Source organism: Diorhabda sublineata, chromosome 2 (assembly GCF_026230105.1).
Source record: "Diorhabda sublineata isolate icDioSubl1.1 chromosome 2, icDioSubl1.1, whole genome shotgun sequence".
NCBI classification, from domain to species: Eukaryota; Metazoa; Arthropoda; class Insecta; order Coleoptera; family Chrysomelidae; genus Diorhabda; species Diorhabda sublineata.
Window position 1 is genome coordinate 33,737,249 of NC_079475.1, and position 26,332 is coordinate 33,763,580.

At 31.0% G+C, this 26,332-nt stretch overlaps 1 protein-coding gene and 1 long non-coding RNA gene across 3 annotated transcripts in view; one reads left to right on the forward strand and one right to left on the reverse strand.

Annotated features, from left to right (window-relative positions):
- Positions 1–26,332, forward strand: part of LOC130453317 (uncharacterized) — a 688,318-nt gene that overhangs the window by 139,553 nt on the left and 522,433 nt on the right. The gene's annotated exons all lie outside the window — the stretch shown is intronic.
- Positions 1–26,332, reverse strand: part of LOC130453318 (uncharacterized) — a 55,163-nt gene that overhangs the window by 17,751 nt on the left and 11,080 nt on the right. For both annotated transcript variants that reach the window (XR_008911033.1, XR_008911034.1), the window contains exon 2: positions 11,511–11,645. This is a non-coding gene — a long non-coding RNA (uncharacterized LOC130453318). The remainder of the gene's footprint in view (positions 1–11,510; positions 11,646–26,332) is intronic.

Here is a 26,332-nt window from a genome sequence, read left to right on the forward strand (position 1 = left end):
TATTTCATACTATAACTTCACTTAACAAATGATGGACAGAACAAAAATTCTAATTGACATTCATTTATCCACATATTAGATTAAAAAGAGGTTTAATCAATGCTGTAGTAATACATATTATCTCTTTCTGAGCTGACACGTAACCTTTTCCAAATCCAACCTTGCTAACCATGTACCAATATTAAAATCCCAAATCTCTGAATATTTCCACTAATGTCCCGTTAACCAAGATCAAAAAATATTTATTCCTTCTCAACCTTACTTGTCCAAAAATCCAGAAGAAATAATTTTGATTGAAGAAGAATATGCCGTATTGGAATAAAAATTTAAACCCAAAGATAATTGTACTATTGAACTTTTAAATGTCTGCTCTCCTACAAACTGTTTTGTTAGTGATATGAACCTTCAGGAAAATAGTGAAATTTTAGTAATTCCAAAGTTAGAAATTAAAGTGTTATCCCAATGTGCTTCAGACCGTTATTTAGAAATAAAACATCATTTATTAGAAATCACAGAAATTGCAGTATTCAAATACACAAATTAAACATGGAAATACAAAAATATATATATAAAAAATGGATCAATAAGGTTTTAAGCAGTCAAATATACACATCACCGAATTCAAGTAAAATGGATCTTGATAAACTTTATGAAATAGAAAAAACATAAAACCGATTCATGAAATACAAAATTCACAAAGCTATGTATCAATTGGACTATTTTCAATAATAGTAATAATTGGTGTAATTATTTGAATATTTTGGCTTATACAAAAATTTAAAGAAAGACTTTTAAGAAATCAGAAAATTGAAGAAAAGAAGAGAGAAGAATATGAATTTGAAGAAAAAAGAGGAGCCAGAAAACAGGATCTGAAAAATACCTCCGATATTTTTTATTCTTATGGGTGGAGGAGTTACATGAAGAAAAATGTATCAACATTTATTTTAATATAAAAATGAGATTGTTGTAAATAATTTTTAATGAATATTAGTTAATTCAATCAAGAAATTAATCAAGTTCATTCGCTTATAAAATTTTAAATTTTATTTTTTATGTTAATAAAGTTTTTAAAAATAAAGTTACGAAAGCTAGATATGTAATTCAGTTGCTATGAAATAACTAAATTTATTGTTGCATAACGCAAAAATTACAAAAAAATATAAATTATGAAAACTTCCCTCTTAAAACACATCTGCAATGTCTAATAAACAATCTCAAAGATAAAATTTTCCTCAATTTCTTAGAAAGTCATTAGACATCTGTAATGTTTGGAAGCTTTCTAGTAAAATACATATTTTTTCAGTTCTTTTTCAATATTTAAATAACAAACTCAACATTTGTAACCTCATGTAAGTATATATTTCTTTTCCGTTCTTCACTTCAATTTTTTAGATTTTGTAGAATTGAAGTTTGCAAAATCTCTAAGTAAATACGGATAAACAACATATTGAATATAATGCAATAATTTCCAGTGTGTATATTTTTTTTATTTTTCGATCATTCCCTTTCTACTGACATCGAATAAATACGCATATTATGTTTATGTCTCTTATTTTAAGAATCAAGAAGACATTTCAATTTTTTAAATCCAAGCTACGGATTGAAAAATATCATTTCGGAGATCCCTATCTTTACAATTTTTCTAATAAATACCACTTAGCGATTATAATTAAATAAATTGATAGGTTTCTCAGTTTATTTCAAAGTGGACTCATTCCATTTTTTGAGTTATTCCCAGCAATACAATTTATCCAATAACCAAATTGTAGCAGCTGATCATGCATTATCAAACTTGTATACAATAGCTTAAAAAACTTCAAAATTGAGTCACCAGATTCCAGTCGAACTTGCAAAGTAAGTTACATAAAAACTACAACAAGAACTGAGCTACAATATGAAGTGTATCTGTTATGAAATGTGCTTTTTTAAGTCATAATTTTTTCAACATTTATATAAAAGTATATGTTTAATTGAGAGTTTAATTTTCTTGTTCTCGACTTTTACATGATTTGAAAAAAAAAACAATTTCTGTGATCATTTGGTAGATTTTGTAGATGATGATTCGGAAAGAAGTTTTATACACAGCTGAGTAGGAAATTATTGTAGATATTTTTAGCCAGTACATTTTACTAAAATGCTTGATATGTTAAAATGTTTCTATAAAATACAGTCGTGTCTTTTGAATGGCGATTCAATTCCTCGTTTTATGACAATAACTTGCTTAAGAATTAAAAAAAAAAGATGTGAGCCGTTTTCGAGATAATTGAGAGAAGTTCAATACTCAAGACTCACTATGTATGTATATTATGAAAATAAAATTTGACTTGTTTTAAACCACTTACAAATCTCATACATATACAAATTGTCTTCTAGCTTCGAAATGTTTGTAGTTTAAATTTAATTTTTGTGTACTTTTAAGCTATATAAAATCCGATAACTTATTCAATTAAACTTCAACATTTTATTCATGATTGAAGTGTACAAACTTTTTTTGGAAAAATTAATATTTTGACGCATACAAACCAAATATTATACACAATTTTCTGGAAAACTATACTGATATTGTAGTTCCATTGTTCAGAAAATATTATTTAAGCGCAATCTAGAAACACTTTTACGTATATTCGCTGTTTCCTCTAATTCAGTTATTGTTCTTCCATTAAACAATGTTTTTGTTAGTTAGATGGAAGATGTATTTTCAGAGAGAGAACATTTACGTATAAATGTATGGAGCTTCTCATTTTAAGCGTTGCTCTATTTCACATTAAATCAATATTCCAATTTGGATCTAATATTAGTTTTGGTGATTTTAAAGAAAACAAATGTTTCATAGAAGGTACAACAACTAACTATACACCTGGATTCAACTGATCGAATTTATTTTCAGTGAATTTCTAGATATGGAAAAATTGGTCATCTTTATGTTCTACAATACTTTTATTTGATAGGCAACAATCCGACCACTAAGAAAGCTAAACTAAATTTTACTGTGGGTGAGACTGCTCCTTCATTATCAATAGTAGAATATTAGGTAGCATAGTTTTAACGAGGCTGTACGACCTGCGAAGTCCAACATCGCAGTGGTCGACCAAATGAGGTAGCACCTCCATAAGTGTTGAAAAAAAATCCATAAAGCGGTACTGGATGATCGTCGATTGAAAATGCGCGAGCTAGTAGATACAGTACGCATTTCAAAAAGTGCGATACATCGCATAACAACTAAAAATTTGGATTTGAGAAAATTTTTGCACTGTTTCAACAATGGCGAGTATTATGTGAACTTATTGAAACGTTTTAGCAAAGAAATCAAGCAAAAATGGTCGCATTTGGCTAAGAAAAAAGTGTTGTTCCATCAAGAAAATCCTCCAGCTCACACATCCGTATTGTATCTACTTGTTGAATTTAATAATTCTGCGAACTTGAGAAAAAAATTTTTTTCATGGTAATAGCCGTCCCAATAAGTCAACTACTTTAATTTCACTGTTATCATCCGCTACTTAATACATACAAATGATATTTTGAGGTCATGGCGGGTACGTGTAACCAAATTTCTCAACTAAACTCCCAAAGTTTCACAAATCGTTCGTAACTGATAGAAATATGATCGTTTCGCGTGCCCACTAAATCACTTACATCAACTCAAATGACAAGAAAAAATGAGAAACTTTTGTTATGGATTTCAACCAGTCCACAATCAAAGTTATGCAAATTATTGTAATTACAAACAACTTTTATTATTGTTCTTTCGGTAAGAACCAACGAAAAGAAATTATTCTTAGGGTTTTATTATGGGTAATCAGAAGTCTTAATGTGTTGATGTTTGCTATAAGGTAATTATTAGACATATTTGTTGTGTTAGGTTGATTATATTCGTTTCTAGTTTTATATGACAGTACCTGGATGACCGAGCTTCTGCTCGGTATTTTGTGTTTTCTGGAAATTATATTTAAATACGAATTACATACTGATGAAATGGTGAAATATGGATAATATTTTCCAATCTTACATTCATTATAAGAGAAAATATGGACTGGTTCTTGAAATAAAAAAATCACGAATGCAATTTGTTCAATATTTTCGTCATTACAATTTTAATTTTGAAATCGGGTCTCAATCGTCCTTCCATACTATATTTCGAGTGTGTCAAATATTTTCATTTGCAAGATAAAATTTTAACATAGTTGATCGCTTCACTTTAGAAAATACTACATATACCTTGCATGCATGGAGACCGCACTTGACTTAAAATCAACCCCAACAGATTAGAAATTTGCCTTTGGGGTTTGTGGACAGTCATGGAAAATGCAGATCTAACACGATAAATTGGTGACGTTAGTATATGTACTTCTTTGCCGGATAACGGGATTTTCCACCAGTAACAACTTTCGCCTTTATTGTGTGAATACACTTGTTACCACGAGTCTTCAACCACACAGTCCTTCTAATACATCTAAATGACTAAACAACATTATTAACGCCTTTTTTTTATTTCAATTCGTGTGCTGGCAAATATGAAATGTTGATACTATTGAGAAATTCTACTATAAATTCATTTGTTCCTTCAAATTGATTTTTCCCTGAGTCGTAGCTATGGTAGATTTTGTACTATTCAGGAAGTTGAGCAACTATTCAATTATATTTTTATAAAATCTTCGTCAAAAGGCGAAAGTTATGCTCTGACTTTCATCCCCTCATAATTTTCATCGGTTAAGCAGTTACCAAATACTTCATTAAGAGTGTTTCTTGAAGTGATATTCTGTGTCAATTGAATTTCTTTCATAGTACCTATAGTTAGTTGGCCGTTGCCTAATTTTAGTAATAATCAGCAAATTGTCGTTGCTTTATATCACGCATATTTTCTTCTAGTTTGAAACTATTAAAAATGGACCATAAGGAGCATAGCTTAATAGAAAGATCTAATTATTCAGTTTTTTACGCCCGTAGCTGTACATGCAGATAATGGTGTGTATCTCTTAGTAGTGTTAATGGAATTAAGGGAGATTTAAGATTGGGACTACCCAAACACTATCTTTTTCTTGTTATTTCATTTCAAATTATTCTTTTTCCAATAAACAAAGTTTATATTCCTAGCTATATGGATTTATTGCTGCTGAAACACACTGTAAACAAAATTTCGTGAATATCGTTGGAGTCGTTCAGTTTCAGATCATTATATATGGGAAATCACTACGTGCTTTGTATTCATTTTAAGTGAAAGAGTTGAATTGTGAAGAGGAAGACAAATAATACCATACAATAATTGAAGATTAAATATAAATACTACTCTTATAAACTAAATATGAAATACAACGGATATTCTATAACTATAAGAAAACATTCGAATTAGTCAGTTAGTGGTCTAATTTAGAAATCTATCCGATCAAAAACAGTAAAATTGGCCCCTTGAAATTCAGATGAAAGATGTTAGGAACAAATAGCAAAATATTCTAATACATATCAAAAGAAAAATAATTCTCTTATTCATACAAGAATTTTTTTCATTACTTGGAATGAAGATCTTAAGGGTGCAAAAAGTATTTAATTTATTTTCAGAGTCATCAATCATTTACAGTTATTTGATATGTTAGAGGCTGTAAATTTTAATTAGTATAGTTCAAAGCTACCCAGAGGGAAAAGAAGCAGTCACGGAAAGGTCGTACCTACAGCCACGTAACAAAACGATGAAAAATCTGAAACATTGTTAAAAAAAATTTGATTGTTGCATAATGGAAAAAGGTACGCAACATACTTGTTAAGAGAAATTCTGACTTTACTAGCCAGAGCAATAAAAATTGAAACAAAATGAATACAAAAACGAATTAAAATGGATTCCACGTTATACTCTCCTCGGCTTCACTGGTATTGCCCGTTGGACCCAGCTTACCAAACATCAATTATTACCATATGTATACATCATATTACCTGGTACTAAATGCTAGAAAAGATTGCTACCTCTCCAAAACTACGATTTTTAATCACCTAGAGTCGGAATTCAGACTACTGTACGTACGATGGGGAGTACTTGATTGACTTCTCTCTTACAAAGAAATTGTTCCAAATATTTAAAGAATGAGGAGCTTAATATATGACCTTAATTGAGATTACTGAAGGATGATATTTGCATGTGCATATCGCTTTAAACTGAGGTTTAATCCATCCTTCTTATAAAAGATCAGTCTTTTATTGTAATTAATAGACTGTAACATGTAAAATGTCAAATTAGCTCAAATAAAATAACTTCCACTCACATTTTCAAAGAATGTTGAGGAAATTTTGGTATACAAAATATCTATACAAAAAAATTTCATCGTGAAATTATTGTTAGCTAGAAGAGGTTATCACAGCATTCATAAAATAAAAAAACTTTCTCTTGTTATACGGCCATTTATTTTACAAATTACAAATTGATGAAATTCCTTGACCATCAGTTATATACCATGCTGCAAGGTTATGTTTAAAGGATGATTGCACATTGTGCCCGCTCATCTTGTTAATTAATTAACGTTAGTTCAAGGCCACTATGCCGCAAATACGTGTCACGTCTTTAACATGTATGGATGGTAGTAGTAAGAGGAACTCTATATTATAGAGGCACCATTTCCAAATCAAATCTTCATACATATTATTTTTATTATATTAAGTTCAGAAATGAAAATTAAGTTTTTTGCTTTTATAGAAATTACTGATTAAGACCTATATATTGAAATTACGGCTATTCAAACTTATATATAGGCACTTAGAGCATGCTAGCGCTACTGTGGAAAGTTATTGAACTATTATTTTTCGCTTTCAGACAAACACATTTTAGAATTTAATCCTATAGCTGTATGCTTAAACTCCTCGGTTGTTGCCATCTCAATCAGTAATCTTTTCAACTATAAAGTCTCTCATTTATTAGGTTTTTGAACGCAAAAGATCCTTCTATTGAATTTCATGGATGATAATCGTAAAAGAATGATCTGGATGAAATAGGGCCACGAATCAAAAATTGATACTAAAAAATGAGGGATTTGTAGGAAAAAAGAACTTGTTATTGATGAGCTTCATCAGAAATCCAAATCAGTAGTAGTTTATTACATTGTTACTCTTGAAAATGATTAGGCGGGAAGAAACTGACACCAACTGTTTCAACAGTTTAGCTGCAGAAGTTTTATGATAACAGGATCTGGTATTTGGATATGGACAAGTCTTCATAATGATGACTTTGTTTAATTTATGTTAATAGCTTAATTTTTCCCATTTCATTCCACAATGGTTTTTGCTAAGAAATAAGACACTTATTGTAATGTTTTGGAATAAATATTCTTTGAATATTACAATGAAGTTCTTTATAATAAAATAAGTGATGAACTTTAGAAAAATCATAAACTTTATGCCTACAAGTGATAACTATCACTTCTTCTACGTGTCATTTTATTTTTTCTATTTATATATATGCTTCTCTTCCTCCTTCTTTTAAATAATTTTCTTCATCCATATTTCTCATCAATACGTTGTAGATGAACGTTTTATTCAGTTAAATCCAATTAAATTGTAAATTTTCGAATATTTGTCTTTTTTAATAGTTTTGCTATAATTTCCTTTTCTCCATTTTTTCTTTTGTTATTAGCTTCGCAGTACAAACAATTCAATCTGTTATTCCGTTATTTACAACTTTGAGTCAATAATTAATTTTTTGTTACCAAATTTCCTCGCTTGTTGGTATCGAGTTCCATTCAGTTGTGATAGGATTTTCCCTACAATTCAATTGATTTTTTACCGTTTACTCCAGACATACTCGTTCCTTATTTACTTATTGCGAAAACAGAAAGTGAAATACACTTCATATTATGCTGTGTATTGCCGTATTAAATGTCAAAAAGTGGAGTGAAATAAAATAAAAGAAGCCTAAGAAGGAGAAATGGGAAGTATTTCAATTTTGGACGAACCAAGCTATGTTATTCATCCACCTATAAATCAGTAGCAACCTCGTATTAAGTCATGGAGAGTTTAATTCGTCTGCAGTCCGGAAGAATAATTTCGTTGAAATTGCAAGGCGACAGTTACTAAACGACAGTCATCCCCCATCTCTTGGAACTTTTCTTGGCGGCCGCGCGCGTTTTATATGGAAATGTCGTCATGACATGCTTCGTTTAAGTCGTAAAATAGCACCAAGCCACCGGAACAGGGTCGGACTGAATTAAAAAGGCAAAGAAATTATACTGTTTGCATGTTTAAAAAGAGCCTAATTAATCTTTCAACGTTCGGTGAAACACCGCAGAGTGGTGCTCTTTTCGCGCTCCGACCGTTCTACTTAAATGGTTCATCTATTTTGAATTAAAACTTCTCCACTAGTGACTATATATCAGATAAATCCCAATTAGACTTTTATTAGAACTGCCTCGGGTCGATGTTATTTATATGTTGTGAAATTTTCGAATACGGGCTTAAAGAACTTCCAATGGAGGAATTAAAATATCTGGAGTGGAAATGTTACTTCCATGAAAAGTCTTCTCCGACTAAAATATATTTTACTCTGATAGAACATACTATTATTTTCTCAAATGGGGATTAACTGTAGGTAACATGAAAAATTATTTCTCTGTTCCGAAGTTGCCTATTCAGAGTACGCTGTAGCTTGTTTAAGAGCAGCTATCAAAAAATACGTGTCTCTTCAAAGTTCTCATAGTAGTAATCAAAAGTATTTTCTATATTTATAGTTCTAATAATAAATCCGACTAGAAATTTGAAACAAAATTACTATAAATTTTTTCGAAACCTTCATGTTTCTAATGTATTGTATTTGTATTGTATTGTAGTTTATGATAATATCGACCTCTCGATTGATGCACTTATTCTCATACCATAATACAACTCGGTTTTTACTCATATTTTCGGTGCCAAAATGATGAATACTACTTCACCAAATGCTGATAATTAATACTATCATCTTCAGCAACAATAAAACGTTGATGAATTACTGTCTTGGAATGTCGTATAGTAATTAGCAATTCACTCTCTTCTTTATCAATGTTATGTTAATGTGAATCACACAATTTACATTTTCTATGAGAGCCAAATAATTTGCATATGGCTACTACCGCCAAAATAAATATGCAATGCCCGTTATATCTGCAATTTATCTTCCTTGAAGAATGATGACCTTGCTCTTTCACAAATAATTTTATATTCTTACGAACAAGCTCGCGAAATGGGTCCTTAGGCCGGATCTGTCCAGCTACAATGGAATTTCAAAATTCGGCGAACTCGCGCGATGCCTTTAATCTGTTTTTTATAAACGGCGGACACGCCTTTGATGAACTTTTTATTAGAGTAGGAGGCTTATTTCAGTGTTTCTTCTGAATAATTTCTAGGAAAGACATTTTCTTTTGTTTCTTTTTGTTCTAGAACTTTGTAGAATCATATTCGTAGTATATCAGTTTGTACATGTACTTGCTGACCTTGAGAATCGATGACAACTCAAATTCTTGTCTATGTCTAGAAAATTTCTCACGTAATCTAGTAGCAAGCCTGGAATACCCCATGACGCGTACACTTTAAACATACAATAATCTTACATTTCGGAAAACAAAACCAGCAAAACCAAAGTTGTTGACTGTCTATTAAAATATATAAAATAAGGATATTTCTACTACAGTATTCATTCATTCAAATTCTTGTTGTTTATTTATCATCTTTGTCTTTTTTGCAACAATTGTTTCTCAAATTGAAATGATTCTCTGGTGCAAATATAAGTCTACAATCTAATAATACTCTTATGTACCTAAATTATCTCGTGCGAAAAGAAAAACACCTAATCATCATTTTGGTAATTGTAAGAAAGCAGACACGTTTTGTTTTATTCAGGCAGATGTAGCTCGGAAGCTATTGTTACTATTCCCGCTATAAAATTTATCTTACATGCCCAAGTAATGGCGAAAAATTGATAAAGTCAAAATTAATGACTAAATTGAATCATGAAAAAATTATCTAAAAAGATAGAAAAATTGGAAATTTCCTTTCGTGGATAGTTTGATACTCGACGCGAAACGGAGGGTATTAATATCCTAGGGAGGAACCGTCTTTTTATATATCTATATAGTTTTTTCCACTAAATTTCGAAATAACTTTAAGTAACTTGAAGGGTCATGATTCTCAATTACGGCTTATGTATTGTCACTTGAACTGTAATTATTTTGAAAAATTTTGACGTTTGCTTTTAGCACTAAATAAGCTTTTTAGTATTTTCTATATGAAATCTTGCCTTGGAAGTTGGAATGCTCATAATGCTAAAATAATACATTTGTGAAAAAAGTATCTGAAGTTTTGGTCTTTGAGTAGTGCTAGGAATAGTTTATACTCGTACATTAAATAATTGTGCTCGAATATTGAGATCCAGTATGTCGAGTCTTTTCATTCATCTGTTTTGTAATGCAGCTAGAAAATCGTTTGCTAAATTGGAGTGGTCTTTAAGTCTATTCCGATACTTGGTAATCAGTGAAGTGATTCTTTATTCGTTGTGATAAGGAAGTCTTTGTGCAATATGTTAACAACAGAGATTTGTCTTATCTTTGTTTTTCAAAAACTAACTATTCGCTTAATTTTTGACGTGGTACTGACGAAAGTAAGTCTTCATAATTACTAGTTATATTTTTCGCTTTGTAATGTGATGAACCATTTTTCGTAGCCCTTCTTCACTCTTTCTACAAAATTTCCTTCTTAAACGCAAAAACGGTGTTCGAAATCTTAAACTATGCAATTTTTTAATTGGCTAGAGCGAGATCATTGGGTGCTTAATTAAAGCTAAACTCTTCCTTGTGTCTGGTTAAAAAATTGGTTAAATGAATAGCGGTAACTTTTTACGTTTCCTAGATTTATCCAATAACTTCTTCTAATTAAATCTGCATCATTTGATGTTTTTTGTCTTGCGTTGCTCAGTACCTGTGAAGTCAGAACAATATACGGAGGTAGTTTGATGAAAAAGCAGCTTTTCAAAGATTAGCTACGGTGATTAAATATTATTCATCTGTCAAAATTTTTTATAAACCTGTAAGACTGATTACCGTCACAGTGTGAACATCACATAAATGTGAATTGATTATATCGTTGAATAAGGCTTTATATTTTGACATTTTGTGCTAGATAAAGCCCTCCTCAACAACTGCTACAGTACTTGAAGGATAAAATTTAGACGTTGAAGTAATGTTCAACAATATAAAGTGAACATCGGAAATGTTAAGTGGCAGCGAGAAACAGTTAATGTTTTCAAAGTCATCAATATAAATAGCAGTTTTCGTAATACCCAGAATAAGCAATGCTTTTATTGATAGACTCCTCAACTCAATATCCAAATTATATCTACCCTACCATTCATGATAACTATTCAACTTATAAAAATGTTAATTGTTTTTGCATATTCCGAATGCTATATAAAATATCGAAAAATAGTTTATGCTTTTTCCCGATTTTCTCCAATTGACTGATTTTGAACGCAATCCCTGACCGCTTATTGATTCCTCTTATACATATACCTTTATTTTTCCTTGGAGTAGCACATCTTGATATGTTTTCTCGGAATCTTCTAAGAATCGCCTCGATTCAATATTATATATTCAGAGCATGGGCTCATGAGAAAACCCGGCGGAGTAGATGTGTGGTCTTTTAACCTAAAAAAAATAGCCCATAAGATGTCAACGTTAACTGATGGAAATAGAAACAAATAAGACGAACGGGAATATTTCAAATCTGTTGGGATACTAGAGAAGGAAGGTGCATTATGAGATACTTTGTAAAGTTATACGAGGTGAAGCGTTACATCCTAAGACATAAATAAATGAAAATCTCATAATTTACATGTAATATCTGTAACTAATAGAAACACATTTCAACAAATTAAGTTCATAACCAATAGTTATTTTGAATTATTGTTAAAAACATGTAGAAAGCTATCGAGGAAATCATTCTTAGCTAAATAATATAAGAGAATGGAAAGGTGTTGATATCTGCTCAGGGTAGTTGCAGCTCTTCTGCTACTTATTTCAACCTACTCCAATCATTCAAGTTTTAATGAAATCATTGAGTACGTTGAATGAATTTTTATAGTAGAAGTCTACTTCAATTAGTGTGTCTTATATCCTCATACATGTACGTTAAGACAGGATGTAATGCATCAATCTGTTACTATAGCCGCCTATCGTATTTGCAGTTTTTCTCGTAGATTCCAAATAACTTATCAGTTGTCCAGTTTTTTAGTTTGGTTGACTAATTCTTGTAATTTGCACACCCTATCATGCCTGAGGGATTTTTATCAAAATTCTGGATTCGTGGTGGGCAATCTGTAAACGGTCAATGCGTCTTTTGATATCAAAAAAGATATTTGTTCATTTCAACAGGAACACCCGACTTCATCATACTTCTACTACACAAATGTTCACAAAAAGTTGTACAAAGAGAATGGCCTGGAAAATGCGGATTTAAAGTACCCAAAGAAACATGCTTTTTTGATAACTAAAAATCTTTCACGTCCACATTAAAAAGCAGTTTTAGAAGTCTGCGATTTCCGATTGTTTCCAATAATAAGTTATTACTCTAAAAGTAGAGAGACATCAGGACTGAATTGAAACGAAAGGGCTCTTCTATGGGAATGATATTAGTTAAAAGCATGCCAGTAGAATAAATATTATATGTCATTTTCCAAAATTTTCTATTTTATTATATTTTTTGAAATATCATAATTTGAACGTAGTCGCATTACCCACACACTAATTTTGATTTTGAGTACCAATAATATGTTCGTGAACTGACTTTATATCTAAATGGTATTATGGGAGTATGAAGAAACATGATGATACATACGGGAAAATGTAGTAAAAATTTAATCTCTTGATGTTGAAAAACCCATTTCCCAGAAATAGATAGTACTTGTATTCTTTAAAGTATATAAAAATACATTATTTTTCCTTTTACTTGAAATACTGAATTTGCTTGGCAATAGTACCCAAGAAAAACTATTAATATTTGTGGAAATATTTGCAAACATTATACCACTAGCATTCATTTGTTTTTGAATGAACTCATAAGTAAAAACAAGTTACATCCATAAATATTTCGTTATGTAAATAATAACCTCGAAGAAATATTGATCAATTTGGAAGTAACCTCAATCTATTTTCCAAAATATCATGGTTAAAAGATTATGTGGAGTTTCAGCATCTAGTGGATAATTTTTACTTTTAATATTTCAAGAGCATGCAAAGAAATCGAGACGTGGGCTTAGAAAATCACTCATGGATAAGTATGGGGACATTGAACCAATTTTTAGTCCTATTCATGGATTGGCTCCATAGATAAAAATTGCGTGGCCTAGGAATTTTTTGCTTAACCAAATACTCCCAATTTTATCTCGAATCTTTATTGAATTATCCAATAATATCAAGTATTTTCCATCAGTAATGAGTTAGGAATTTGAAAAACGTGAATTCATTGAAGTTATTTCGTTGAAAAATGCAGAGAGGAGAAGGCAGTTTTGTTAGACCATTAACAGTTTAAATTGAAAAAAATAAAAGTGAGTAGGCTAAAAAAACAGAATATTTGGTTAAATTTGAAATGGTTGAGCTAAATAATAAGATCAATGTCTATAAGTTTGATTGATAGAGCTATCCAACTATCACACCCCGAATTTAGATGGTATGGTACTTAGAAAGTAAAATCTGCATTGAAAGAATTATATTATTATGCTAATAAAATAATTGATAACATATGAAGATTCTTTAATCAATGATGGAAAAAAAAACAAACTAAATATCAAAGCATCAAACATTTTTCCTCACCATATGCACAAGGACTGTCTCAGCAACTATCGGAATATTTCAATACTTTTGATATTAGTATATATTATTTTGATAGTAACGCTATTGATATGGAACAGACATCTCAGTATTTGGAAAGTAGATTACAATGTCATCAATAGGATCAAATAATAAATCTGCAAACACAAGCCATGAAAAAAGAAATTTCTAGAAATGCTTCATATACATAGAAACGCGATAGATGTGTATGATAAAACTATTCTATAAATTTTAAAGTAACTACGAATATTTTGATTGATAGCTGCTTCATAATTTTGAAATATAACAACAAATTGAGAAATAAGAAAATAATATTTTTTGGGTCAAAAGAGAGTTGTAGTGTGATATTCGTGTTGTAGGTAATCTAGTGTATTTAATTAAGCAAATTATCTGTCTAGTCATATTTTAATGTAGACTGAAAAACGTCAAAAAATATAAGTTTTCATTTAAAAAAAAACTAAATGACAGGAGACAATTTAACAATAGCAATAAAAAATAATAAAAAACTAACTAAATCAACTGATAGGATAATAAGATGCAAAATGACGAAAGGATAATTAATTCCTCTATAATCAACGCTAGTTCATTTTTTCATATAAAAATATATTTCAGTTTTGATTGGAAATTTGATGAGAAAATGACAATAAAGAACTAAAATAAAAAGAGAAGACATAGTCAGAGAGAGAGAGAGAGAGAGAGAGAAAGAGAGAGAAACAGAGAGAAAGAGAGAGAGAGAAAGAAAGAGAGAGAAAGAGAGAAAGAGAAAGAAAGGGAGAGATAGAAAGAAAGAGAGTAAAGAGAGAGAAATAGGGAGAGAAGCTCTATTGTCAATAGACAATTTTACAATTTTATGTAGACAATGATTCAATTTTATATTAGATAATATAAAAATAAGAAATCTTACCTCACATTAAATTAGTAGTGAAGTATAGTAAATAGTGAACAGTAATTTGTCAAAACTCAAATTATTTTTTAACAAATATATAAAAATTGTCTACTCTAAATACTCTTGAGATTATCGAAATTATTCTGAAAATTTGACTTAATCTTTATGGATAAATTCAAGATTGTATCCCGTAGTTATTATGGATTTTCCGAGGATACGGCAACTGAAAGCGCTGTTTACAAATTAGCTTCCATTATTTATGTATAAAGCTGCTATGAGTAATTCCACGCAAAATCCTGTTGTTAATTAAAGATGAAGGAATATTATCAGAAAGTTATTCAACAACAAACAGTGTACGGTATAAGGTATAAAAAAATTTCTTAAAAAATTTATATAAGGTATATGTAACGGTTTTTATAAGTCTACTACGACAAAATATAAATAAACAAGTATAATTTTTTATGTAGTTCAATAAAAGCATAAATAAAAATGGAGCTTGAGGCAACATTCCTCGGTATTCAAGAAATTATAAAAAACTTTTTTCAGACTTTCTAAGACCTCTGAGAATTTGATCGGCTCTTATAACTATAAAATCTTTCTTATTTTGCTCCCAGATCATAATTATATATCTCAATTTTCTGTGAGGGTAATAAATCGGTTTAACTTAAACTAACCCGGATGACGTTCATTTTTGTTCGGAAACTGATCGAGTTGTAGTCATATGATAGGATCCTTCATACCCCGGTAGACCTGTGGGTGAAGCGATCAGCTAAAGGGATGTTTCATTTGTCTATAATTTTTAAATCTTTATCAAACTTAAGTGCAAAATCTGTGTGTAGGGGGGGGGGGAATTGTTGATAACAGCTCATTAACAATTATGAACATGTGGAATCTATTATACAAGTAAGTGAATATCATGGAAGCACAAATAATTAATGAAAATCGAAAGTTCGTTTTTGTTATTCAAATTCAGCTAATAGTTGATCTACCTAGGCTACTACCTAAATCTGTAGACAGCAACAAATCACTACCATCAATATCGATGGTGGTGATTTGAAAATATTCTGGAATGGGGTGGAAACAATCTGATCGAGTTTAATGCAGCAAAGACTCAGGCTGCTTTTTTACAAAGACACTACCGCACAGATTTTGGTCCTGTCTGGACATAAAATATCACCATCGCCGCAAATTCGCTTGTTGGGTGTTTAGGCTGGAAGCAATATGTCCTGGCATAGTCACGTGGCCGATTTAGGCAAGGCAACTTCACAAAAACTTCTTTAACACCAAAATGCTATGAGCTCCGCAACGCTTCTAACTATCTACAAGACCCAGATTTGTCCATCTTTTGGATATTACTCGCACATTTGGAGCTCGGCTCCCAAGCATTTCCTGAAGATGCTCACGATCTAAAGTTGACCAGAACGTGGACAGCTTAGAACATAGAAGAAAGGTCGCCAACCTAACTATATTTTAACGATACTACTACGGCAAATGTTCTTCCGAGCTGTCTAACATAATCCCGCTTTGAGCAGTTTTTGCACGACCTACTCGACAAGCAGACGTGGCTCAAGAACAACAAGTTCACCAGAATGCCGGATGCCCAGAACTTTATTTTATCGTGATTCATTTCTTTGGAGAAGTGCAAGTCCGTGGAATCAGCCACCAAGGCACGTCTTTCCCGATCACTAGGACTTACAGAAGTTCAAGACGAATTTAAAAAGGTTTATCCTCTCGTGATTACTTTTTACATAAACAAATCTGAACCCAGGTGGTAGACGAAAAGTTCTTGTGTGTAATATCTTGAAGTAGAAATGACGTAAGTAATTGCTACAATAAGAATTAAATTCCAGTATATTCTGATCACACTATCTCTAACTCCTATAATCAAGAATATATCTCGTATAATCAAATTATTTTCAAATTCGAAACAAGCTAATGATAATTCCTAATAAATAATCCTATTAAGTTCCGAATAGGAGATTATTGGTAATTTACTAATTCTGATGTGTGGGCTACATATTTCAATCACTATTTAAAAATGATTGAGTACTACTTTATCAACCAATTAAAAAAGCGGTCTATTTAGTTATTTAATTAACTCAAAACATCTTAATTTAAGAAGTTATTTTGTCTGGCTATTCACTATCTACTTGTTTATTGTCGGTAGCTCAAAGCAAAAACTAATAAAATATTGAAATATATAAATAGAAAGTGAATTACATAATTGTTTACCAATGTATTTGGATTCATGCAATCAATAAACTATAAGCATATATCACAATGTTAAAAGATTTTTTCCGTAATGTTTTTAGGTTATGACATAAAAAAATAATACCAGACCCAAACCAGCCCTTTATATACACATTAATCCGTGCCTAAATAATAATACATTTCCTATTTAAATAATATGTGATTTTTTCACTTTTTGTAGTTATTTTTTTCCACTGGAACAAATGTATGCTTTTATCATTTTTCTATTTTATATTCCTACAAAATTATGCAGTAACTCCAATAGGTCGTATACTTACGTACTTCTACATAAATTTGAGTGTTAACATATATTTTTTTTAAATTTGTGAATTTAAAGCAAATAAACAAATAGCTGAAGGCAATCACGTTTAAAATTTATTCGGTTTGTAATCTAACGCCATTTGTGAGCAACTTGAGAGAAATTCATGTCATTTGAGTCTTTAATCTTTATTTATGAACTAGATACCATATATGTAATACTCCTATATGGACAGTTCTTAAGGGAAAAAACGTTTCTACGTTACGGTGCCGACTGAATTCATTTTCTCTCTCGTTCTAGACATTTCATCTATACTGCGCATGCTTGAGAAAGCGCAGAACCTCTAAGGATAGGATAGGATAGGTGTCATTCTGTCTTCCTTAGTCGGAACAGCTTTTACTTATAGAAACCGCCCATATAGTAGTATTACATATATGCTACATAAACAGCTGAAAAGAAATCTATTGGCTATTGCATATTTGTTTATTTATGGTGTTTATCTATGTGCCTTTTTAGTTTGCCGTGCCTCGTATAGCATTATGTCCAACTCTAGATTTACAATTTTTAAAAGTTTATCAACTTGAACAATTGACAAAATAATATCGGATGCTGTTTTACTCAAATTTCAAAATCACTTGTGATCTAAAACAGCAGCACTTGCATTTTTTCATCCAAACGTATCAGCTAATATCAAAAATAAAAAGGTTATAGCGTTGAAAAATTGTGTAGATTCAGAATTCGATTCGTTCAAACGGTGTGTTAAATTTTTTTATTGAAGATTTCTTAGAAACTAAAGCTGATACTGGATTAGGAATAATAATTATTTGAAAGGTCTGGAAATTGTCTGTACGTAATAAACGATGTAGCCGAAAGAGCTGTTCAATTAACACAAGATTATATCAATAGATTAACTACTCAAGAAGATCAAATACAATATTTTATTCAAGTTATAAGTGAATACACAGCCAAATATCCTTCTGCAACTAAAAAATATCTGACAAAAAATTGTAGAAATTAAAAAAGGAATAAAATTATTTTGATACGATTATGTATAAGTGATAATATGTTTTTTCTACGCTCATGCAATAAAAAAAACTTGATTGAACTATATGAGATCTGGCTATTAAATAACTAGACGGGTGGGGTAAAAAACGAGTAGTGCGTTGGGTATCTAGTTGCCTATGTGAACAATTCTCTATCTCGTGCGTGTGTTTTGTGTGGTGAAAGGGTTATAATAGTGAGGGCCAAGAGAGCACTGAAGATGATCAGTGCCTAGGTTGCCCTGTGACTGTTTCAACTCCGAAAACAGTGACCAAAATCAACCAAAATTGTGCGTGCAGATGGTCGAATGAGCATCCGGTTGATTGCCGATACTGTAAACGGCAATAAAGAAACGGTCAGAAAAATTTTACACGAGAAATTATACAGAAAATTCTGTGCGAAGTTGGTGCCAAAAAACCTGACTCCTGATCAAAAGCTCTTGCTCGGGTCTGCTCAGATTTCCTTGAAAAGATCTGCTTTGAAAGGGACCCAATTTGAGTCGATGGAAGCGGTAAAGCAAAAAACGGCAGATCTCCTAAAGGCACTCACCAAAGAAGACTTCCAGCACTGCTTCGATCAATGGAAAAAACGTATGGAAAGGTGTGTGGCGGGGGGAGGGGAGTATATTGAAGGGGTGCATTCGAATATAAAATAATTTTCATAATAAAACCCTTTTTCGTAACCAGTCTCGTTAATTAATAGCCAGACCTCGTATTTACTGAAAAAAGTATATCTTCATTGCGCTAGTGCAATAAATATTTATTGTCATTAATGACATTATACTGTCATTATAGTACAGAGGTTTGTCATCAAGATAAACATAAACATTCAAATGAGCAAAATATTTAGTCCTTTTTCTGTGAGATTGTAATATTTTTCAAAGAATTACGGATTTTATTTTATTATTAATCATTTTTATTATGTACTGGTTTACGAAATTACTAGGAAATGCTTTTTTTTAAAATGCCATATGATTACAATTTATTAACAAAAATGTGAATGTCTCAAACATACGCGATCACGACTACTATAATTATTATAATGCAGCTGTGCAGTTCTTGAAATGTCAGACAAAAATTCATTCTGACAATTGAACAAGAAAAAATAGATGATAGTGATGAAGAAGAATTTGTTGGGAGCCCACCAGAAGTTAGTGAAATAGCATATACAGCGTCATTATACTTATTACCTAGTAAATCAAGAAAGCTATAAAAATTATAATCGTTTAAAAGAGTAGTGTTGCTTCTCGCATATTTTTCAAAAAGATCGAAAGATATTAAGCCCTCATCACTTTGGTTCGAGTAATCAATGGTAAGAGCTTGCCTGTCTACAAAAGAAGATATTAATATTAATAATTACAAAAAACTAATGGCATTTATGAAGCAGAACTCTGCAGGATATTGATAAAAAAAGTATTTAATAGGAGACATATTTATCAATTTCTAAGAGAAGATCCGAATTCCCAGTATTCGATGAAAAAAATAAGTCAGTGATTATTATATAGCTTTTATAAGACATTTTGAAATTACATACTTGTAGGTCGCTGCAATATTTGGCATCGCAGAGGCATATCGTAGAGATGAACTTTAAAAATTGAATATTGAAAACATAGAAGAAGTACGTTGAAGATTAATTGTAAAAGACAAAAACTGACAAAGAACGAAGTTTTGTCATTAGAAGTGAGGTTGAAGAAGGATTAAATTTGATCGATAGATATCATAAATACATGAAGTTACGTCCCAATTATTCACTAAGAAATATTGATATCAAAAATTGTAAAAATAGTATATTTACTTTTAATATTAATGGTACTAATATTGTTTGAGTTAAATTATTCCTTATTACTAATTTTTAACTTTCTCAATATTAACCGATAGTGGTAATTAATTATTAAATATTCTGCTCTCAAACTACGCTTTTTATTTTTCCACGCCCAAATAAAATTTTTTTTCTCATTAACGGAGAAAAAATATTGTATGTAATTCGGACAAAATGTGTTTATTGCATTCAACGTGTTGTCAAACTCTACCCAACTGCCTCGCTATACAAATTCGTCGCGTGCAATAAACATTTACTTTCTCCACCTATCTGGTGTGTATTTAGTTTGATAAAACAAAAATTATGTTGAAAATTGAAAAAAAAACTTTGAATTTAATAATGATTACAATTTTATCGTTGAATAACTTTTAAACGGTGAATTCTATCGAAAAACGTATTCAGATTTTTTTTGTAGAGCGTTAAGTTTCCTACAAGAAATAGCTGTTCAAGAGTTTTGATCTAGATTTGTTTCATTGGTAAAAAATTAACTGCAAAAATTGCAAGAATCTCATGTTATTTAAATATGAAATGTATTGTGACTTAGGCACGGGTTAATGTGAATATTAAGGGCTGCTTTGGGTGTGATATTTTTTTAGGTCATAACCTAAAATTTGGGGGGTTTTTGCAGATCAAAATACAATTTGGGAAATAACGGAAAAACTAATATCACATCCTCAATTAATCTAATTCATTTATAATCATAAAAACTCTATTACCACCGAACTAAATAGATAGATAGTAACGACAATTCTTATTCTTGTATTACTTTTTCACTTATTTGAATCTAACTCTGATAGGCTATGAATAAAATACAAGTTCATACTATAAAACAATAATTTTATTACCAAAACATTGGTGAACTTACGGTTATTTTTCGATACATTTGTCGTATCTGTGGGTGGACAAGCTTTTCAATAATCTCTTCAAATAAAGTTGCCGCCAATCTACCTTAACCGTTCAGTAACAATAGAGTACAAAACAGACCTTGAAACTTTTGGAAATTCCATAGAAAAAGCATTCATGGTGAATCTGCTGTTGTTTTTAACCATCATGTCAACTCGTTGAACTTGGTCATCTGAAACGACAGATTTGCGTCCTTGGCCCCCTTCATCATCTACTCATGAAGTTTTCCCCATCCACACGGCTCATTCTCAGTTGAGTTTCTGCAGTACCATGGTCTTCAGCCTGTAGGAAACGAATCACACTTGGCAGGAGATTCCATAATAGCGGACATGTTTACATGGCTGTAGCACAACGCCGACTGCCGCTTGAATGTCAACAATCGCGAAGTGTGTAGTGAGAGAGCTTCGCCTAGAGCGCATGCTCGCTTTACTCATAGCCTATCGGAGTTTGAAAAAAAAATGCCCTCGAATTTATATGCAGAGATACGACTCGAAATTGTTGTAATATAATTGATTCACCCTGTATTTAGTGGTTATATATTTTGTCCGCATTTCTCTACTTTATTGAGCCTACCTTTGCGTGGAGTTCCCATACAATACTCTATTTTAAAATATCCATTAAAGCAATTTATCCAGTTAATTCGATTTTCGTGTAGGATATTTTGTTCCGTAATAATGTTATAATATTCCAAAATAAGGAAGTATAATACAGCTTTGCGATATTCCGGTTCATTGAATATGTCTATACAATATTCCCCTAATTCACGGTATTTTTTATAAGCAGTTATGGAATACAAAACTCCGTTACTTTGAATTGAATATTTTCGGATCAAGTTGCCAAAAGTAGCCTAGAATATTAAACATTGTAGCCTGAATCTACCAACTTTCAATGTTCTGAAATTTTTTCGCCCGACCCATTCCCAATTATTTTAAATCGGTTTTTGAAAGCAAATATACGTTTATGAAGAGTGTAGATCTATATTTTCGTATTTTAGTCGCAAAACAAATCGTAGAAGTAGTTTGACCTCATAATAAAGGAAATCTTATGAAATTACGCAACACTAACTAGTCTTTCCTTACAATTATACTATGCAATAGAATCAAATAAATATATTTTGGTATCTTGATTTGTATAGAATGCGTTTTTTTGCTCAAGCAATGAATTTATCAGTACAATATCGTTTTAAGATAGAAATGATGCGACATGAAGATATTCTCAACAATAAACTCGTTAAGATACTATATTTGGAATATGGAGAAAGAAATTGGTTAGATAGGTCAAAGAAAAAAACCAATAACCGATTTACAATACATTACACATAAGGAATAGTTTGTCGTTGGAAGGTAATGACGTCAATTGGCTTATATTAGAGAAAAACAAGAATTAATAGAAAACTTTCAATGAGAGAACATGACATCTCAGCAACTAGACTCCGTAAGGGTTCGTTTTCCTTTATTAAAATGAATCATTTATTGAGATCCCTCTGTAGTAGAGCCTTATCGGTGGAATATAGAAACACCCTGTAAAATGTTTTCGAATATAGACTCTTTTGTAGTATCCACATCAATAAATAATGCTGGAATATAATATTTGACTTTATTGTTTTGTTTCAGGTAAGTCTTCGAGAACATTGTTATAATTAGTATAACAGTGATAAGTAAGTAATTCAAATCTAATTACAACCATCAAATATGTTTAAAAGATCTCAGATACAATTATAAACAACTAAGATACTGAAATAATTTTCTTCCACACACAATTTGTTGACGTAATTTGTAAGATGTATAATTGTTGCAATTAAATCCAGGTTTCATCTTATCATAATCGATAGAGAATAAAAATGTTATTATATCGTTATTTGGATAGTTACCCACCAATAACTTTTCTCAACCATATAACAAATATATCATGAAACAAGAACCGAAGAACTTTGAGGACTGAATATAAAATAATGAACTTATGAAAAATGTAATTTAAAAATAAAATACCCTGTAATTATTTATTTTCAGAACCTTATGATTTGAAACTTCTTTTTTCAATAATACGTAAGGATTGTAGCAAAAGATAACCTCCAACATAATCCAATCGCACAAAGATTACAAAGTCTCAAAGTACTGAATACATTTTTCAAGTTTAAATATAACATCTTATAACTAAGTAAGAAGGCATAGTTTATCTCAATGATTTTTGTCACGTTTCAACTCAAGTTATTTTTTGCGCATCTTGTTACAACTTCAGTTTATTTACGATAAGACAGATAATTGTCTTGATTTCTTCATACGGTTGATTTAAATTATTGGTAATCCTCATCATTGTAAGATAACTTCGATTCTAAAAAATAGAGATATGACTGAATCATTAAAAACGCATTCCGAAAAATGTGCTTTTAATTAATGTTGTTTATTGAATATTTATCTTTATTATGATTTTGACACATCTATTAGTTATATTCCCTATGATTACAGAGGCTTGCGGAGAAAAGAATATTGATCTACTGAAGCCAAAGTAGATTTTTCATACTAAGTAATAGTATCTATATCTAGGTGTCTTCAAACTTATAACATATGCTGTATAGATTGTGTACTTCCTAATATAGTGGTATTTTTCAATTAACTGCTATCTAGAGGTCAGGCCAGGTAATTCTGGGACCATCCTAGTACGTAGCACCCAACGAGTAACAATTTGTTCCAAACGAAGATGATAATTTAGAAGTGAATTTACAGTTGGAGATCTTGAATCGCTTGATAGGTGCATCTTGGATTTTCTTTGATCATTCATATGTCTCATTCCTTAATATATCTGAAACTGAAGAGCAGGACTTAACCACACTTGCCTCATCAACAAGCGATGTCCGGTGTCTTTTAAATTCGCTATCTCACAGTTGTTCGTGAGTGAACTTTATCACCAAATGTGCATTATCACTGTTCAATACTTTTTTTCCTTGCTATTTTTGCTATATTTCCTATTGCTATCATGGTCTCTTGAGAAATCCATATTTCACTGGTTAATAGTTAGTGCCAGTAGTTACGATGTTATAGCAGCGAATAAATCACAATCATAGTTTACTACTCAAGGATGGCATTACTTAAAAATGAAACATTGCCAGCTCTACTCCTCTAGTTTCGTGACATCCTAGAATATACAGACTGCCCCTCGTTTATACAGCAATTTTACAGATATCACCGTAGTTGATATTTCATGTCGAGGTTGAAGTCTTTCGGTTTTTTTTTTCATCAATATTACCAGCTTCATTTCTATCCGGTGTGAGACGCTTTAAAAATTATTCAATTAAAATCAATTGAGGAATTTATTGATTTGTCTAATAAAAATGCTTTCTCACACAATTATTCTTCTAAACTTTGTCAGTATGTTTAGATATCGGTAGATATTAAAGATAAAAACTTTATTCTCATCTCTTTCCCAGACAATTCGTTTCAACATAAACAGACAAGTAATTATCTAATGAAAATTTTCGATGAGGGCGAGGGTAAAATTTTTTGAACAAATACACTTTCCAATTAATCTTAATACTGAATTGTGATTCTCATTTCTTAAGAGGATCCTCGCGCCAACATTAAGTAGGTGGAACAGTTGGCTTAAAGGACGAAATTAAACATTGAGAAATAGGCTTACCGCATCATTAATAAATTCACCGGCTTCGAAATAAGACCTTTTTACAGGTCCGTATTTGTTTTATTTGGTAACAATATAAGCCTAAACATATAATATATGTTGTAGAATATATTATTATACTCAACTCTCTTCGTCAAAACAATTTTGTTCGTTTAATGTCACCTTATTTGTTAACCGATTTATAGAAGATATTGAATTTTTCAATCTGCACATTCGAAATGTTCATAAAATATGTACTGTACTGTAACTGTCCCTAAAAGCGTCATTGTCTACTAACAAAGCTATAGCAAAAAAGAGGCTAGTGGTTTTTCTCTTTTTCTTTCAACCTGTTCCTTTTTATTCCTTATATTCAGCCTCTACCTGATCTCTTTGAGACCCTGAGTTCCAGGTCTCGTACAATATTTTGATGGTTTCTGGTCCATTTCAGCACATCCTGAATTCCTAGTTATTCATTGATATCCTGATTTCCCTCTCTATTTCTAAGCCTCTGTTCCTCATTTGTTCTTAGCGTTTTCATTTCATTTGTCCTAATTCTGCTTTTTGTAGTAGATGTTTCTGTTCTGTTTCTGTTCCATATGTGAGAATATGTCTTACTTATGATTTGAAGATTCTCATATTGTTTTCTGTACGCTGACATTTTATACTTTTATGGCTAGAATTTGTCTCTCCTCTCCAATACTAATTTAGAAAGTTGTGCACAATCTAGCTGATAATAGAGTAAAAAACAATAAAATTATTTGCAAATAACATAAAATAAATTTTGATTTCGTCTGACGGAAAAGCCTTCTGATTCCGAGCATTTCAGGTATAGATTACTCGACATAATTTTTGTGTTTTACGTTTTTAATGAATCGTATAAGTAGCAGCTTGAATAATTTGTCGTTTCTCAAAATGGATTCAACGATAACAATATATAAAAGTATAACAAATCTCAATAGTTTTTATTGTGTCATGTTAATAATTTTTTTGCAAGCTAGTAGTAGGAGTTTTATTATCACAGGCATGCTGCAACACAGTTACCTCTGTGATTTTTTTACTGCTTAAGAAGATGCAGCATTAGATATACGTCTTGTGTGCTATCCTGATGTTATTTTGATTTAGTAAACCCGACATTTGTTACTAGTTTCTAGTGCATGATTGAGTATCTCATTTCTTACTGTACGTGGATACTCAACCTCGAAAATATTGGGATGCACTTAAGAACTGTTGGAGCTAATTTCAATTACAACTTCCTTCTTCTAGATACGTTGAAATTGGAGCAAAAAACTCACAAATGACCGAAAGTACCACATATTATTTGGAGAAGAACAATGAAATTCACGTTAGAATTAGTATTTTGTTGTACCTACCTGCCTAATATCCTTTTTAACACGATTTTATAAATGTTAACTTCATTTTTGTTTTATACTAATTTTAAAGTGGATTGCGCGGAAATGAGGAAGTAGTATACTCATTATTTTATGAAAAATAATTTAAAACAATTTCGAAAAATAAGAAATAAGCTATTTGGTAGAATTCGTTATTTTCCTTTTATTCTCAAATATTTAGATTTAGATTTCAATAACTGGGAGAATTTTAATAATTCTTATGGTCTGTTTGAGAGCTACTACTGTGTATTAATATTATCTCATATCTCGTGATTTTGGTGTTTTCGTTGGAAAAAATTCACCAGCTACATCTCACCGTAAGTAAACAAAGAAAAACAGAATATATATA